This window comes from Thunnus maccoyii, chromosome 6 (genome assembly GCF_910596095.1).
Source record: "Thunnus maccoyii chromosome 6, fThuMac1.1, whole genome shotgun sequence".
Classification (NCBI taxonomy): Eukaryota; Metazoa; Chordata; class Actinopteri; order Scombriformes; family Scombridae; genus Thunnus; species Thunnus maccoyii.
The window spans coordinates 2813054-2829687 of NC_056538.1; the positions used below are offsets into that span (position 1 = coordinate 2813054).

The 16634-nt window shown below is 33.8% G+C and overlaps 4 long non-coding RNA genes across 6 annotated transcripts; all 4 read left to right on the forward strand.

The window, feature by feature from the left end:
- Positions 1-4860: 4860 nt before the first annotated feature.
- Positions 4861-11058, forward strand: LOC121899069. Its single transcript, XR_006096601.1, has 5 exons — positions 4861-5277; positions 5623-5809; positions 9523-9728; positions 9915-10472; positions 10848-11058. It is a non-coding gene; the product is annotated as an uncharacterized LOC121899069 (long non-coding RNA).
- Positions 11059-11520: 462 nt separating this feature from the next.
- Positions 11521-12212, forward strand: LOC121899078. The gene is made up of 3 exons (XR_006096618.1): positions 11521-11644; positions 11998-12011; positions 12198-12212. It is a non-coding gene; the product is annotated as an uncharacterized LOC121899078 (long non-coding RNA).
- A 639-nt stretch (positions 12213-12851) lies between these two features.
- Positions 12852-13365, forward strand: LOC121899076. Its single transcript, XR_006096616.1, has 3 exons — positions 12852-12997; positions 13184-13197; positions 13351-13365. It is a non-coding gene; the product is annotated as an uncharacterized LOC121899076 (long non-coding RNA).
- A 937-nt stretch (positions 13366-14302) lies between these two features.
- On the forward strand, positions 14303-16176 carry LOC121899073. 3 transcript variants are annotated; one of them, XR_006096609.1, is made up of 5 exons: positions 14303-14318; positions 14662-14875; positions 15062-15075; positions 15419-15432; positions 15776-16176. It is a non-coding gene; the product is annotated as an uncharacterized LOC121899073 (long non-coding RNA). The 3 variants fall into 3 exon arrangements; XR_006096610.1 differs by lacking the exon at positions 14303-14318 and adding an exon at positions 14487-14518; XR_006096611.1 differs by lacking the exons at positions 14303-14318; positions 14662-14875; positions 15062-15075 and adding an exon at positions 15619-15632 and having other exon boundaries at positions 15418-15432.
- The last annotated feature ends 458 nt before the right edge of the window (positions 16177-16634 follow it).

The following is a 16634-nucleotide window of genomic DNA, read 5'->3' on the forward strand; positions in this document are numbered from 1 at the left end:
CAGAAACTTAACAACATATTAACAGAAAATGACTGAGAAATAAAAAAAAATGTATATCTTTCTTTTTACTTGACTTGTTTTTGGTGGTCCAATAAGGATGTAAAAGGTATATTTTAATGTATTTTGTCATTCTGTCTTTTACTATCATAAAAATCTGTGCATTTCTAACTCCCCGTGCTGAATGTGAAATATTTTACATCTTTTCCTTCATCCCTTGCTCCACTGGGAATGGTTTTCTTTTTTTTTCTGCTGCAGAGATGTTACAACAATTAAGAAAACAGGTGCCTCACAGTGTCTGAACAAACTTCAGCCGTGGCTCCTCTGTGATAGAAGCAGATTAAAGCCTTTCTCTGTGTTTGCGTGGTAACTGATTGCCAAGGCAATGCTATTCTTGTTTGCTATTGCAGCCGAGGCGGAATTACCTCGATTTTGTACAAAATAGTCAATTAAATTAACTGTGAAAGGCTATTTATTTTAACCCGGGGATACATTTTTTTTTCTCTTTTTCTCTCCCTCTCATAGATGTAAGAAAAAAAAGGCAGCAGAAGAGGCAAAATTGGCAGGAGAACAAAGAGGGAGGATTCAGGGGGAGCTTCAGAGCTGGAGTCATACTGCCATCAGCTGGAAAAAGGTGCACACTGCAGGATCAGGTTTTACTGTAAATGTGAGGTATATCTGTAAGGAGACAGTCTTGATTTTGATGGCTATGTCACTCCACAAGCTTTGGTAATCACTGTGAACATTATTCTCCTCATTAACCAGACATGTTTTTGTATGTAAACAAGAATTAAACTATAGTGATCTTGTTTGGGGATCACTACTTCCATTCTTGTTTTTCTACACTCACTGTGTTGTTTTTACCCATTTTTTGTACAATTTTCTACAAATTCATTGTTTGTATTGCCAATTCCAGTATTTTAATTATTTTTCTTTGAAAAGATGAAATATTGAATCATTTCATTTATTGAAACCATGTCAGATGTTTCAAGTTGAAATGTGTCTTTGGTGGAGCTGCTGACTACAATAGACATCTGACGTGACAAAGAGCTACAACTATATGTCAACAGTAATTTTATATAAGAGGATTATATAAGAGGTGACAAGACAAAAAGGCTGGAAACCACTGGTTTAACTGAAAACTAGTTGTATTTTATAAGCCCATATGTGAAAAGTCACTATCAACTAAAGCTAGCAAATAAAGTGCACGTATAGTATAATATAATGTAGTGGATTAAAAAGTACAATATTTACCCTGAAATGTAGTGTAGCAGAATTATCAAGTAGCATAAAATGGAAATACTCAAGTAGAGTACTTTCCATAACTTCTGATTGAATTTGCAGCTTTTACAGTAATAATGGGACAGAGAAACTTTTTACACTAAAAATATGATCTGATGTGTCGTCATCAGAGCCAAAATGAACAAAGACATAAGGCAAACGCATATATAGTCAACTTAGAATAGGAATACAATTGTCATTGAATGGTTGGTTAAAAAGGATTTAATGGATCCAAGGCAGGAGTCATCAGACCAAAGTCCAAGTGCTATACCTCAAACACTATAACCACAGCAGAATCAAAAGAACATAAATATATCTTAAAATAACATAAAATAACCTTTAGTATAGCAGAATTGTAGAATAGATTACAGGAAACATTCTTTATTAAGACCTTCAATTGATCATACTGTAGGTTTTTGGATTTACACCTGGTATTAATAAGCAATGTCGTTTTCTCAGTTCTGCTTGCATTGTGATCAGATCTCAATTTGCACTCAGGGGTGTTTGTGTTTCTTAAGACTGTGATTACACTTTACAGGTGTCATTTACACCTGGCTGAGATCTGATCTCTAGATGCAACTGGACTGATCCATGTGTTCTCTGTGCATTTACACCCTACAGTATTGACTGATTAATGTTACACCACATGGTTCCCAGCCCATACTGTATGGGCAAGAAAACCAAAATGTTCACATGGCAAATCATGATATCAAATTAAAAAAGATAACATTTTTCAAAATATCAAATGAGGGTTTGTAGTTGCCACACATATTCAACGAAAACAAAAATCTCATCATTTAAAATCCAACTCAACACATAGAATTACCTTCAGACATAAAAAAGGATTATTTTATACTGTACTTTTATCCAGATCACATGTTAATACCAGGTGTAAATGTGGTACAAGAGCAAATACAGTACAATGATATTTGTTTGCACAGCTCAACAAGAGGGAGATTTATCTTGTAACAGATGCATCCAAACACCCACTGACATCCAAATGAAAACAAATAGACAAAAAACACAATGCAGCACCAGAACCATAAGGCATGGCACACACGCATGCGCACACTGGCATCTAGTTAAATGAGGCATGTGATACACTGTAGTGGAATGTGTATGACAGTAAGACAGAGAGAATAATTGTGACTGCGAGATAGAGCAAATGATGTGCTGGAGGGAAGTAAACAATGCCAGTTCCTGTGATAGACTGCAGAACACTTTCCGTCTCATTGACTTTGAATAATTTTTCACATCAAATGAAAAGTAATTACATCACAACAACTCATGTTGGATGGTTTCCTCTCTGTCTTTCTGTTTGTCTTTGTGTGTGTGTGTGTGTATGTGTGTGTGTATGTGTGTGTACAAAGATGATGTTGGTCAGGGTCTCCATTGAGCTGTCCATGATGATGAGGCTAAAGGTGATATCAGGCTTTACTGTTTGGAGCAGGGTTTGGCATTGTGGCAAATTGAAGTGTAGTTCACACACTTACACACACACACACACACATATATATACTTATATATACTGTATATGTTTTCCAGCTGGATGAATAATATAGGTTAAAATAACATTTAAAAGTTTCTTAAGGAGCCACAGTATTGAGGTGGAGGCAAAAATCTCAAGGCCAGAAATCTCCAAACCTGGACAAATAAAATTAAAACTATCAGAATGGAGAAATACTACTACAAGCAAGAGAAAAAAAAGGTTGAACCGACTCTTTAAATGAACAAATGGAAGGGTATAAAGAGGCCCAGGTGTATCTGAGGAACTACAAAGTTTCCATTTCCACGACCATCAAGTCAGGTGAAGAGAGGAGGAGAGCTGTCAACTGATCATCACCTGGTGATCACCTGGTGAGTTGGTTCAGGTGGTGGGGGAATCTGCCGAACAGACCTGGTAAACCCAAACGGTAGTGAGGGTGAACTGGGAATGAGGAGGAGGCCTTTCAGGTTTGGGTAGCCCACAGGTCTGCTGAAGCAGAGGATGGGTACCAGAGGGCCAACTGGTGTGAGGCTCTGTTCTATCCCCATTTTTGCCAGGTGATGAGAATTCTTCTAGTGCACCTTCTGGTTTCCAACGGCTGACTCTATCTTAATGGCCTTCCCTTCCTCAATACTCAGTGGTAGTTACAGTTTTGTTTGGTCTAACCAGCCCTGCTGTGTGATGTGATGACATAGGCAACCCCTTACAGCATCTGAAACTTGCATTTAATATCACCTCCTGAGCCATCTCAAGTAATTACAGTGATGATAATCTGAAAATAAACAGAATATGACTCATCAAACTACTGGATGGAGTCATTAACCAATCCATAAATCTCTAATGAGCATAATACAGTAGTATGAGGCACTGCAGATGAGACAATAAAGCCTCTTTTATATAGTAAAAGAGAGTGAATTTTGTGGTAAATTTACCTAATTATGGAAAAAAGTTTCTCATAAGCCGTGGCTACACACCCCTGATGTTAACACCTCTCCTCTGACATCTTTACTTTTATGTACTCTGCGTTTATCTTTGTAAGACCATGTGACTTCCTGTCTAATCAGCATCATCCTGATTCAACCTTCATCAGATTTAACATCAGCCTGTTTCTTGGACAGATGAGTCCATCAGTCCGTGTGTTTTGATTTTGTTATCTTGACCTGTTACTTGTAGGTAGAGACCTACTAGGACAGCATAAATGAACACTGGCCCCTCTGAAACTGCTGTAATATGCCTACTCACAGAAATGACATGCTTATACGCAGTCATATTAGAAACTCCCATAGAAACCTGCTATCAATGCTGAAGTCAACTATAGCCAGCCATTGGTTTGTGCTGATGTTTCATTTCTTTTACTGGCTCATTAAGCTGGAATGGATAATGTTGGCACATCCCCAATTTGTATAGAAATGTCTATATAACCAACCTTTAATGTTGCTGTGTTTGTAAATCTATTCACCGGTGCCTATTTGATTAATTTTATGTATTCATTGTATTACCTTTTGGCAGTCACATTATAAATAACACAAAAAGGCAATTAATCTGTAGGCCTACTGCAGAGCATTGAAAAACATACATTTTGGTGAAGGTATAGAAAAAAAATAAAGAAAAATGTTTTCACTGTCACAACATGGCTAGGGACTTGTAGGTGTGATCTAGTCTAGTCCAGAGTCACCCAAACAAAATGTTTACATGTGATTTGGTTGGGGCTCAGTTCCTCTGTGAGTCAAATAAACCAGAGCACATAAGCATAGTGCTATGCGTTGTGAGTCATAGTCTCTGCCATGGAAATTAGGTTTAGCTACTCAACTTCAGGCATGTTAATGTGTCTAATCCTTGGATTCTGGACCAATTTCAGGGTGAAATTACATAAAATCAACATAAAAATGGTCTACTGGTGGCATCTTCTGCTAATCCTGTTGTATTCATTATCAAAACCCTGTGGGATGCAGCTCGCTAACATACATTCCAAACATTTCTTCTAAACACAAAACTACAGAGCCAAATGTAACCCAGGCTATTTTCTGTTGCTACAAATAACAGATATTACTTAAACGCCTCACAAACAAGCTATTCTGACAGGTATGTGACCAAAACTCCGCTAGTTGAGAAGAGAGATTTAGTAACTCCTGATGTAAGAATAAAACGAGTTGAAACCGAGTGGAGACGGCGATATTCCCAGAGAGAGAAACCTGATAAACTACAGAGTAGCTGTTGAAAGAGAAGTTACCTGCGAGCGTTTCTCTCCAAATTAATGAATTATCCTGAGTTAGCTACTCCAATCTGGTTATCTGGTTAGCATTACGATTTTGTTCCAAAAGAGTTGAATAGTGTGTTATTTTACCTTTGAAAAACATAGTACAGCAAAAAACAGTAGTTTATGTTTGTGTAATGTGAAATGAGTGTAGTTGATGGTAATGAGCTTTTTAACCACCCACCTGTGTCGGCTTAATTGCGGACTAGAAGCTAAGCTAAATGTAACGTGTAAATTAGCTGTTGTATTAGCTCTCGTGGTAAGTGAATATTCAGAAACATTATTATGTTATTATATATATTATTAAAATTATTGTTTGCATGGTCAGTTTGTCCCAATACAACATTATACAACACAGGAGTACTTGAACATCTGAGCCACACACTACTGGCTAAAGCTTAAAGGACTGTATACATGTGTACACTTTGTGTTGACCCACCAACCAATTTGTGCATTTTTTTCACAGTTCTATTACTGTGAAAACTAACTGAATGTGTGAAGAGTAAATGCATCAGAACATTATCTTTGGGTTGATTATGTATTGTGTGAATACTGCTTCATATGCCAGTGTGACTGTAGAATCCAAACTTATTTCCTTTGATAGATCATAAGGACGTTCTAGAATGCCAGTCATAACTGAGGACAGATGCACACTGAACTCCTGGCATTTTACTGTTTGCAGAGAAGCAGGCAACATGCTGTGAGAGCACCACATTTCAACCAGAAACTGGACTGAACTCAGTATGACAAGATCATATGTGTCTCTACACACACAAAAAGGAACATTTACAGTAAGTTGCAGGGTTCTTTTCTTTCTGATGTAGCAAAGTTATACTGTGACTTACAACCAAAGGTGAAAGGAGTTGTGAAATATCCAAATTCAGTTGTTCTTTCAGACATTTATAAGTAGCCTTGTGTTTTTTAAAATTGTATTTACAATGTAATTGTGTTTTTTTCAACATTTACATATGATATTAAACTTAAAGCCAATATTAAGGACAGACAGACAGGTTACTACTGAGATACTTGGCCTCACTTTAAAGTACAGATGAAACGGCATTTCAAGATTATCTAACTACTGTATTGTGATGTATTTCTGAGTGAAACAGGCCAGGACAGGTGGGACATAATGTTGGGAGGAATTAGATTTGAATTTTGAGAAGTGGGCATGTCATAATGAATCTTAGCTCTGTGCTGCTAAAAGTTGAAGTTTGATTGATGGATGTCATGATATTATTGGTTGAAATTGGTTGGTTCAAGCCTACGTAAGCACATGTCATATTTTGTTTTACAACATGTTTTGAATTTGATATAAGAATACAAAGAAATAGATTTTTTTTGGCATATATTGTTAAATAGGTGCATAATATGACCAGAAATGTGATCTAAAAGGATTAAAAAGGAATTTTTCATTTCATCTCTACTTTAATACATAATAGTCTGTTTAAAGAGGTTGAACAGAGTAACATTGTGTTTTCTGATCTTCTAATACACAGTGGTGGAAGAAGTACTGCGATCCTTTACTTAAGTAAAAGTACCAATACGGCAATGTAAAAATACTTATCCTACTACAGTAAAAGTACATAAGTATTATGAGCTTGATGTAATTAAAGTATTGCAGTAAAAGTACATAAGTATCATGAGCTTGATGTAGTTACAGTATTGCAGTAAAAGTACATAAGTATTATGAGCTTGATTGCAGTAAAAGTACATAAGTATTATGAGCTTGATGTAGTTAAAGTATTGCAGTAAAAGTAGTGGTTTGGTCCCTCTGACTGCTATATTATTTTATATGACATCATTAGATTATTAATAGTGAAGCATCAGTAGTATAACCAGTGGTTCCCAACAGTGAGTACAGATAGTGTACATGGCCTTACCATTTACTCAAGTACTGTACTTAAAGTACTTGAGTATTAAAATGTTATGTTTATATTTCTACTCACTTCTTAGGGGATCTGTGTTTTTCTCCACTACATTTGTCTGACAGCTACAGTTACAAGTTCCTTTACACACGAAGATTTTACAAACAGAGCACATGATCAGCCTAAAATATATGATGCATTGATATATATTTAACTACAGTGCCCAACAGTATGTAGAATAGTTTGACCAGCTAAAATGCTGCTTCCACATTGATGAATCAATTATAATAATAAGATATTATAGTATACTACTGACAGGGGCCTATCATGCCAACAATGTACTTTTAATTTTGATACTAGTATACAAGTATCTTTTGCTGATACATCTAAACTTTTACTTGAGTAACATTTTGAATGCATAACCTTTACCTGTAATTGAGGATTTTGATAACATGGTATTGCCACTTTTACTTACATGGAAGACTGAATTCTTCTTCCACTACTGATAGTACCTTTACTGTTTAATGCTTAGGTAGGGATATATTAATGATTTAATTATATACAGTAGTTATCATTTGTGCAAAATGAGTAACAAGAAACAACACTGTATGACAGGGGTCAGCAATAAGATTCAACCATGAGCCAGTTTTTTAAGGATTCTTTTATTGGGGTGTTAACCGGTGCAGTGGTTTTGTTTATTTCTTTTAAGAATAAAATGGACACTGTTAAGGACTGTATCTAGGAGAAATAATGGCATCAGCGTAGGCATAGGCTAAAGTTTTTAAATTAAAACAGTGTTGGAATTCACACATTAGACTTTCATTTCTGAAAGGCTTATTAGACTTAATTTCAGCACCATGCATTGTTCAAATGATAGGCCATGGCACAACTATAGCTTTAATGCCTCTCATGTGGGAGCAGTATTAGATGTAACAAGGCTATTTTACAAAAATTGTGATTTACAGGAGCCTTGTGTTTATTTTGTTATCTACAGTAGATCTGTGACAAATTATGCAAAAGTTTTGATGTAAGCTATGAAAGTCGAAACACCCTTCAGTGTTTATTAGAGTCTGCAGTATGCACCTAGTTTTCAGATGTATTTAATGATTTATTATACAGTGATTATTGATCCAAAACGTGAACTGCAGTGAGAACAATGGATATTTATCTGCACAGAAATATTATATATATTATAATATTATATAAGTATATACAGTACTGTGCAAAAGTTTTAGGCATCTTAGATGTTTAGATTCTTTGGAGGTGTGGTGATTGGTCCCAAATTTATTCATGACATGACAATGACCCGAAACATACAGCTAGAGTCATAAAGAACTATTTTCAGCAACAAGAGGAATGATGAGTCCTGCAACAGATTGTATGGTCTGGCCCCCACAGAGCCCTGATCTCAACATCATCAGCACCTGAGATGGCCTAAATAATAAATCCACAGAAGAACATTCTTTCTCCAGGATGGTTACAACAACCTACCTGCAAGCTACCATGAAAAACTGTGTAAAAGTGTACCGAGGAGAACTGCTGCTGTTTTAAAACAGCAAATATTGATTTCATTTAGGTTTCTGCTGTTTACTCAACTTTGTAAGAAGTTAATTGATAAATTAGAACATTTTATAGCAATATTTTTGTAAGCATTCTCACTTTACTTTTAATGCCTAAAACTTTTGCACAGTACTGTAGTTGGTTACTGTGATTAGAGGTAACAGTAAATTATTAGCTATATATTGGCACTTTATTCATTACTGTTTACCATATGCTTTCTAATTTTGCTAAGATTATTAGTTACTGTGTGTGTTCTGAAAAAGTGCTAAGACAAACATTCAAATAATACAGGGACAAACTATTCTTTATTTCGCAGTGCAATTTCTAAAATTGAATGTTTAAAGGACAGGTTCACAATTTTTCCAAGTGTCAGTCAGGTGTCCATATGAACAGTGAAAGAGATTTTGCTCTTGTTTGTACTGGCTATTAAAGGATTTCGCTGGTGATTTTTTTAATATTTTTGTTATTTTCACCAAATCTCATGTGCAGAGCCAAACCAACAATGAACTTACACTACTGACAAGTAGTGTGTGTGTATCAAAGCCTGATATATCATATCAGCCTGATGAAGCTTCATATTAGCTTCAGATAAGCTTTTAAATACATTTTTGCACAGAAAGAGGACTGTGGATTTTGTCCCCCATCATTTACATTGTAAGTGCATTATGAAGGGATCCTCTGGTGTTCAGTATGAACAGGAGGAATAATTACAAAAAAACCTATTTCGATGTTAATTTGGGATCCTGACTTTTGTCTGCAAGTTGAGAGTAAATATGTAACCTTGAGGGTAAAAAAAATATAACAAACCCAACTCTCTGTGACTGAGAAATTCATGTCTGTATCTTTGTAAACTCTGTTTCTTCTTGTCTTCCATTTTTCTAGAGAGAACAGAGGACTGGAATTTGAATTTTCAGATTTAGAAATGATTTGATGTATAATTTGATTTGAATTGGAGTTTCGTCACTGTCATTTGTGTGACTGTAACTTCTACCTACTTTTACGTTCAGAATTCATGTGTTCAGAATTGTTTTGTAACATTTTTAATCAGTTTCTTCTCTTCTTCCATTTGTTTTCTACAGAGAGGAGAGGACTGGAGACAGTGTGAAGTTTGAACACTCATTTTAAATTCAGATACAGTATACTTATGATATGGTCATATTTCATCTGATGACATATTGCTCATCTGTTCATCTGGTTTTTCAACACTTTGAACATTGATCTCCATCGTCTGATTGCTCTTTCTTTGTTGTTTTTTTCTTTTTCTTTTTCAGAAAAATGAGAGGAGGTAGGAGTCCGAGAGGCAACATGAACGTTGAACTCTGTTTTTATACCTTTTCTACGTTCTTTTACGTTCAGAATTCATGTGTTCAGAAATATTTCAACTGCTTATTTTGTAACATTTTTAACTTTGAACACTGATCTCCATCTTCTGACAATATTGTTTTCCTTTTTCTTTCTTTCTCTTTTTCAGAAAAATGAGAGGAGGTAGGAGTCCGAGAGGCAACATGAACTTTGAACTCTGTTTTTATACGTTTTCTACCTATTTTTACGTTCAGAATTCATGTGTTCAGAATTGTTTTGTAACATTTTTAATCAGTTTCTTCTTGTCTTCCATTTGTTTTCTACAGAGAGCAGAGGACTGGAGACAGTGTGAAGTTTGAACACTCATTTTAAATTCAGATACAGTATACTTATGATATGGTCATATTTCATCTGATGACATATTGCTCATCTGTTCATCTGGTTTTTCATACTTTGAACACTGATTTATATCATCTGACTACTCTTATTTTGTTGTTTTTTTCTTTTCTTTTTCAGAAAAATGAGAGGAGGTAGGAATCTGAGAGGCAACATGAACTTTGAACTCTGTTTTTATACTTTTTCTACGTTCTTTTACGTTCAGAATGCATGTGTTCAGAAATATTTCAACTGCTTATTTTGTAACATTTTTAAGTTTGAACACTGATCTATATCGTCTGACTACTGTTTATTTGTTGTTTTTCCTTTTTTTTCAGAAAAATGAGAGGAGGTAGGAGTCTGAGAGGCAACATGAACTTTGAATTCTGTTTTTATACTTTTTCTACCTACTTTTACGTTCAGAATCCATGTGTTCAGAAATATTTCAACTGCTTATTTTGTAACATTTTTAACTTTGAACACTGATCTCCATCTTCTGACAATATTCTTTTTCTTTTTCTTTCTTTCTCTTTTTCAGAAAAATGAGAAGAGGTAGGAGTCCGAGAGGCAACATGAACTTTGAACTCTTTTGAACGTTATTTTTAATTTCAGAATTCATGTGTTCAGAAATCTTTCGATTTCTCATTTTGTAACATTTTTAACTTTGAACACTGATTTATATCATCTGACTACTCTTATTTTGTTGTTTTTTTCTTTTCTTTTTCAGAAAAATGAGAGGAGGTAGGAGTCCGAGAGGCAACATGAACTTTGAACTCTGTTTTTATACTTTTTCTACGTTCTTTTACGTTCAGAATGCATGTGTTCAGAAATATTTCAACTGCTTATTTTGTAACATTTTTAAGTTTGAACACTGATCTATATCGTCTGACTACTGTTTATTTGTTGTTTTTCCTTTTTTTTCAGAAAAATGAGAGGAGGTAGGAGTCTGAGAGGCAACATGAACTTTGAACTCTGTTTTAATACCTTTTCTACGTTCTTTTACGTTCAGAATTCATGTGTTCAGAAATATTTCAACTGCTTATTTTGTAACATTTTTAACTTTGAACACTGATCTCCATCTTCTGACAATATTCTTTTTCTTTTTCTTTCCTTCTCTTTTTCAGAAAAATGAGAAGAGGTAGGAGTCCGAGAGGCAACATGAACTTTGAACTCTTTTGAACGTTATTTTTAATTTCAGAATTCATGTGTTCAGAAATCTTTCGATTTCTCATTTTGTAACATTTTTAACTTTGAACACTGATTTATATCATCTGACTACTCTTATTTTGTTGTTTTTTTCTTTTCTTTTTCAGAAAAATGAGAGGAGGTAGGAGTCCGAGAGGCAACATGAACTTTGAACTCTGTTTTTATACTTTTTCTACGTTCTTTTACATTCAGAATTCATGTGTTCAGAAATATTTCAACTGCTTATTTTGTAACATTTTTAAGTTTGAACACTGATCTATATCGTCTGACTACTGTTTATTTGTTGTTTTTCCTTTTTTTTCAGAAAAATGAGAGGAGGTAGGAGTCTGAGAGGCAACATGAACTTTGAACTCTGTTTTAATACCTTTTCTACGTTCTTTTACGTTCAGAATTCATGTGTTCAGAAATATTTCAACTGCTTATTTTGTAACATTTTTAACGTTGAACACTGATCTCCATCTTCTGACAATATTCTTTTTCTTTTTCTTTCTTTCTCTTTTTCAGAAAAATGAGAAGAGGTAGGAGTCCGAGAGGCAACGTGAACTTTTATGTTCAGAATTCATGTGTTCAGAAATCTTTCGGTTTCTCATTTTGTAACATTTTTAACTTTGAACACTGATCTATATCATCTGACTACTGTTTATTTGTTGTTTTTTCCTTTTTTTTTTCAGAAAAATGAGAGGAGGTAGGAATCTGAGAGGCAACATGAACTTTGAACTCTATTTTTATACTTTTTCTGCGTTCTTTTATTCTCAGAATTTATGTGTTCAGAAATATTTCAAGTGCTTATTTTGTAACATTTTTAACTTTGAACACTGATCTCCATCTTCTGACAATATCGTTTTTCTTTTTCTTTCTTTCTCTTTTTCAGAAAAATGAGAGGAGGTAGGAGTTTGAGAGGCAACATGAACTTTGAACTCTGTTTTAATACTTTTTCTACGTACTTTTATGTTCAGAATTCATGTGTTCAGAAATATTTCAACTGCTTATTTTGTAACATTTTTAACTTTGAACACTGATCTCCATCTTCTGACAATATCGTTTTTCTTTTTCTTTCTTTCTCTTTTTCAGAAAAATGAGAGGAAGTAGGAGTCCGAGAGGCAACGTGAACGTTGAACTCTGTTTTTATACCTTTTCTACGTTCTTTTACGTTCAGAATTCATGTGTTCAGAAATATTTCAACTGCTTATTTTGTAACATTTTTAACTTTGAACACTGATCTCCATCTTCTGACAATATTCTTTTTCTTTTTCTTTCTTTCTCTTTTTCAGAAAAATGAGAAGAGGTAGGAGTCCGAGAGGCAACATGAACTTTGAACTCTTTTGAACGTTATTTTTAATTTCAGAATTCATGTGTTCAGAAATCTTTCGATTTCTCATTTTGTAACATTTTTAACTTTGAACACTGATTTATATCATCTGACTACTCTTATTTTGTTGTTTTTTTCTTTTCTTTTTCAGAAAAATGAGAGGAGGTAGGAGTCCGAGAGGCAACATGAACTTTGAACTCTGTTTTTATACTTTTTCTACGTTCTTTTACGTTCAGAATTCATGTGTTCAGAAATATTTCAACTGCTTATTTTGTAACATTTTTAAGTTTGAACACTGATCTATATCGTCTGACTACTGTTTATTTGTTGTTTTTCCTTTTTTTTCAGAAAAATGAGAGGAGGTAGGAGTCTGAGAGGCAACATGAACTTTGAACTCTGTTTTAATACCTTTTCTACGTTCTTTTACGTTCAGAATTCATGTGTTCAGAAATATTTCAACTGCTTATTTTGTAACATTTTTAACGTTGAACACTGATCTCCATCTTCTGACAATATTCTTTTTCTTTTTCTTTCTTTCTCTTTTTCAGAAAAATGAGAGGAGGTAGGAGTCCGAGAGGCAACGTGAACTTTTATGTTCAGAATTCATGTGTTCAGAAATCTTTCGGTTTCTCATTTTGTAACATTTTTAACTTTGAACACTGATCTATATCATCTGACTACTGTTTATTTGTTGTTTTTTCCTTTTTTTTTTCAGAAAAATGAGAGGAGGTAGGAATCTGAGAGGCAACATGAACTTTGAACTCTATTTTTATACTTTTTCTGCATTCTTTTATTCTCAGAATTTATGTGTTCAGAAATATTTCAAGTGCTTATTTTGTAACATTTTTAACTTTGAACACTGATCTCCATCTTCTGACAATATCGTTTTTCTTTTTCTTTCTTTCTCTTTTTCAGAAAAATGAGAGGAGGTAGGAGTTTGAGAGGCAACATGAACTTTGAACTCTGTTTTAATACTTTTTCTACGTACTTTTATGTTCAGAATTCATGTGTTCAGAAATATTTCAACTGCTTATTTTGTAACATTTTTAACTTTGAACACTGATCTCCATCTTCTGACAATATCGTTTTTCTTTTTCTTTCTTTCTCTTTTTCAGAAAAATGAGAGGAAGTAGGAGTCCGAGAGGCAACGTGAACGTTGAACTCTGTTTTTATACCTTTTCTACGTACTTTTATGTTCAGAATTGATGTGTTCAGAAATCTTTCGATTTCTCATTTTGTAACATTTTTAACTTTGAACATTGATCTCCATTGTCTGACTACTCTTATTTTGTTGTTTTTTTCTTATTTTTCAGAAAAATGAGAGGAGGTAGGAGTCCGAGAGGCAACATGAACTTTGAACTCTGTTTTTATACTTTTTCTACCTATTTTTACGTTCAGAATTCATGTGTTCAGAATTGTTTTGTAACATTTTTAATCAGTTTCTTCTTGTCTTCCATTTGTTTTCTACAGAGAGGAGAGGACTGGAGACAATGTGAAGTTTGAACACTCATTTTAAATTCAGATACAGTATACTTATGATATGGTCATATTCAGAATTCATGTGTTCAGAAATCTTTCGGTTTCTCATTTTGTAACATTTTTAACTTTGAACACTGATTTATATCGTCTGACTACTCTTATTTTGTTGATTTTTTTCTTTTTTTTTCAGAAAAATGAGAGGAGGTAGGAGTCCGAGAGGCAACATGAACTTTGAACTCTGTTTTTATACTTTTTCTACGTTCTTTTACGTTCAGAATGCATGTGTTCAGAAATACTTCAACTGCTTATTTTGTAACATTTTTAAGTTTGAACACTGATCTCCATCTTCTGACAATATTGTTTTCCTTTTTCTTTCTTTCTCTTTTTCAGAAAAATGAGAGGAGGTAGGAGTCCGAGAGGCAACATGAACTTTGAACTCTGTTTTTATACTTTTTCTACCTATTTTTACGTTCAGAATTCATGTGTTCAGAATTGTTTTGTAACATTTTTAATCAGTTTCTTCTTGTCTTCCATTTGTTTTCTACAGAGAGGAGAGGACTGGAGACAATGTGAAGTTTGAACACTCATTTTAAATTCAGATACAGTATACTTATGATATGGTCATATTCAGAATTCATGTGTTCAGAAATCTTTCGGTTTCTCATTTTGTAACATTTTTAACTTTGAACATTGATCTCCATCGTCTGATTGCTCTTTCTTTGTTGTTTTTTTCTTTTTCTTTTTCAGAAAAATGAGAGGAGGTAGGAGTCCGAGAGGCAACATGAACTTTGAACTCTGTTTTTATACTTTTTCTACGTTCTTTTACGTTCAGAATGCATGTGTTCAGAAATACTTCAACTGCTTATTTTGTAACATTTTTAAGTTTGAACACTGATCTCCATCTTCTGACAATATTGTTTTCCTTTTTCTTTCTTTCTCTTTTTCAGAAAAATGAGAGGAGGTAGGAGTCCGAGAGGCAACATGAACTTTGAACTCTGTTTTTATACTTTTTCTACCTATTTTTACGTTCAGAATTCATGTGTTCAGAATTGTTTTGTAACATTTTTAATCAGTTTCTTCTTGTCTTCCATTTGTTTTCTACAGAGAGGAGAGGACTGGAGACAATGTGAAGTTTGAACACTCATTTTAAATTCAGATACAGTATACTTATGATATGGTCATATTCAGAATTCATGTGTTCAGAAATCTTTCGGTTTCTCATTTTGTAACATTTTTAACTTTGAACACTGATTTATATCGTCTGATTGCTCTTTCTTTGTTGTTTTTTTCTTTTTCTTTTTCAGAAAAATGAGAGGAGGTAGGAGTCCGAGAGGCAACATGAACTTTGAACTCTGTTTTTATACTTTTTCTACGTTCTTTTACGTACAGAATTCATGTGTTCAGAAATACTTCAACTGCTTATTTTGTAACATTTTTAACTTTGAACACTGATCTCCATCTTCTGACAATATTGTTTTCCTTTTTCTTTCTTTCTCTTTTTCAGAAAAATGAGAGGAGGTAGGAGTCCGAGAGGCAACATGAACTTTGAACTCTGTTTTTATACTTTTTCTACCTACTTTTACGTTCAGAATTCATGTGTTCAGAATTGTTTTGTAACATTTTTAATCAGTTTCTTCTCGTCTTCCATTTGTTTTCTACAGAGAGCAGAGGACTGGAGACAGTGTGAAGTTTGAACACTCATTTTAAATTCAGATACAGTATACTTATGATATGGTCATATTTCATCTGATGACATATTGCTCATCTGTTCATCTGGTTTTTCATACTTTGAACACTGATTTATATCATCTGACTACTCTTATTTTGTTGTTTTTTTCTTTTCTTTTTCAGAAAAATGAGAGGAGGTAGGAATCTGAGAGGCAACATGAACTTTGAACTCTGTTTTTATACTTTTTCTACGTTCTTTTACGTTCAGAATGCATGTGTTCAGAAATATTTCAACTGCTTATTTTGTAACATTTTTAAGTTTGAACACTGATCTATATCGTCTGACTACTGTTTATTTGTTGTTTTTCCTTTTTTTTCAGAAAAATGAGAGGAGGTAGGAGTCTGAGAGGCAACATGAACTTTGAATTCTGTTTTTATACTTTTTCTACCTACTTTTACGTTCAGAATTCATGTGTTCAGAAATATTTCAACTGCTTATTTTGTAACATTTTTAACTTTGAACACTGATCTCCATCTTCTGACAATATTCTTTTTCTTTTTCTTTCTTTCTCTTTTTCAGAAAAAATGAGAAGAGGTAGGAGTCCGAGAGGCAACATGAACTTTGAACTCTTTTGAACGTTATTTTTAATTTCAGAATTCATGTGTTCAGAAATCTTTCGATTTCTCATTTTGTAACATTTTTAACTTTGAACACTGATTTATATCATCTGACTACTCTTATTTTGTTGTTTTTTTCTTTTCTTTTTCAGAAAAATGAGAGGAGGTAGGAGTCCGAGAGGCAACATGAACTTTGAATTCTGTTTTTATACTTTTTCTACCTACTTTTACGTT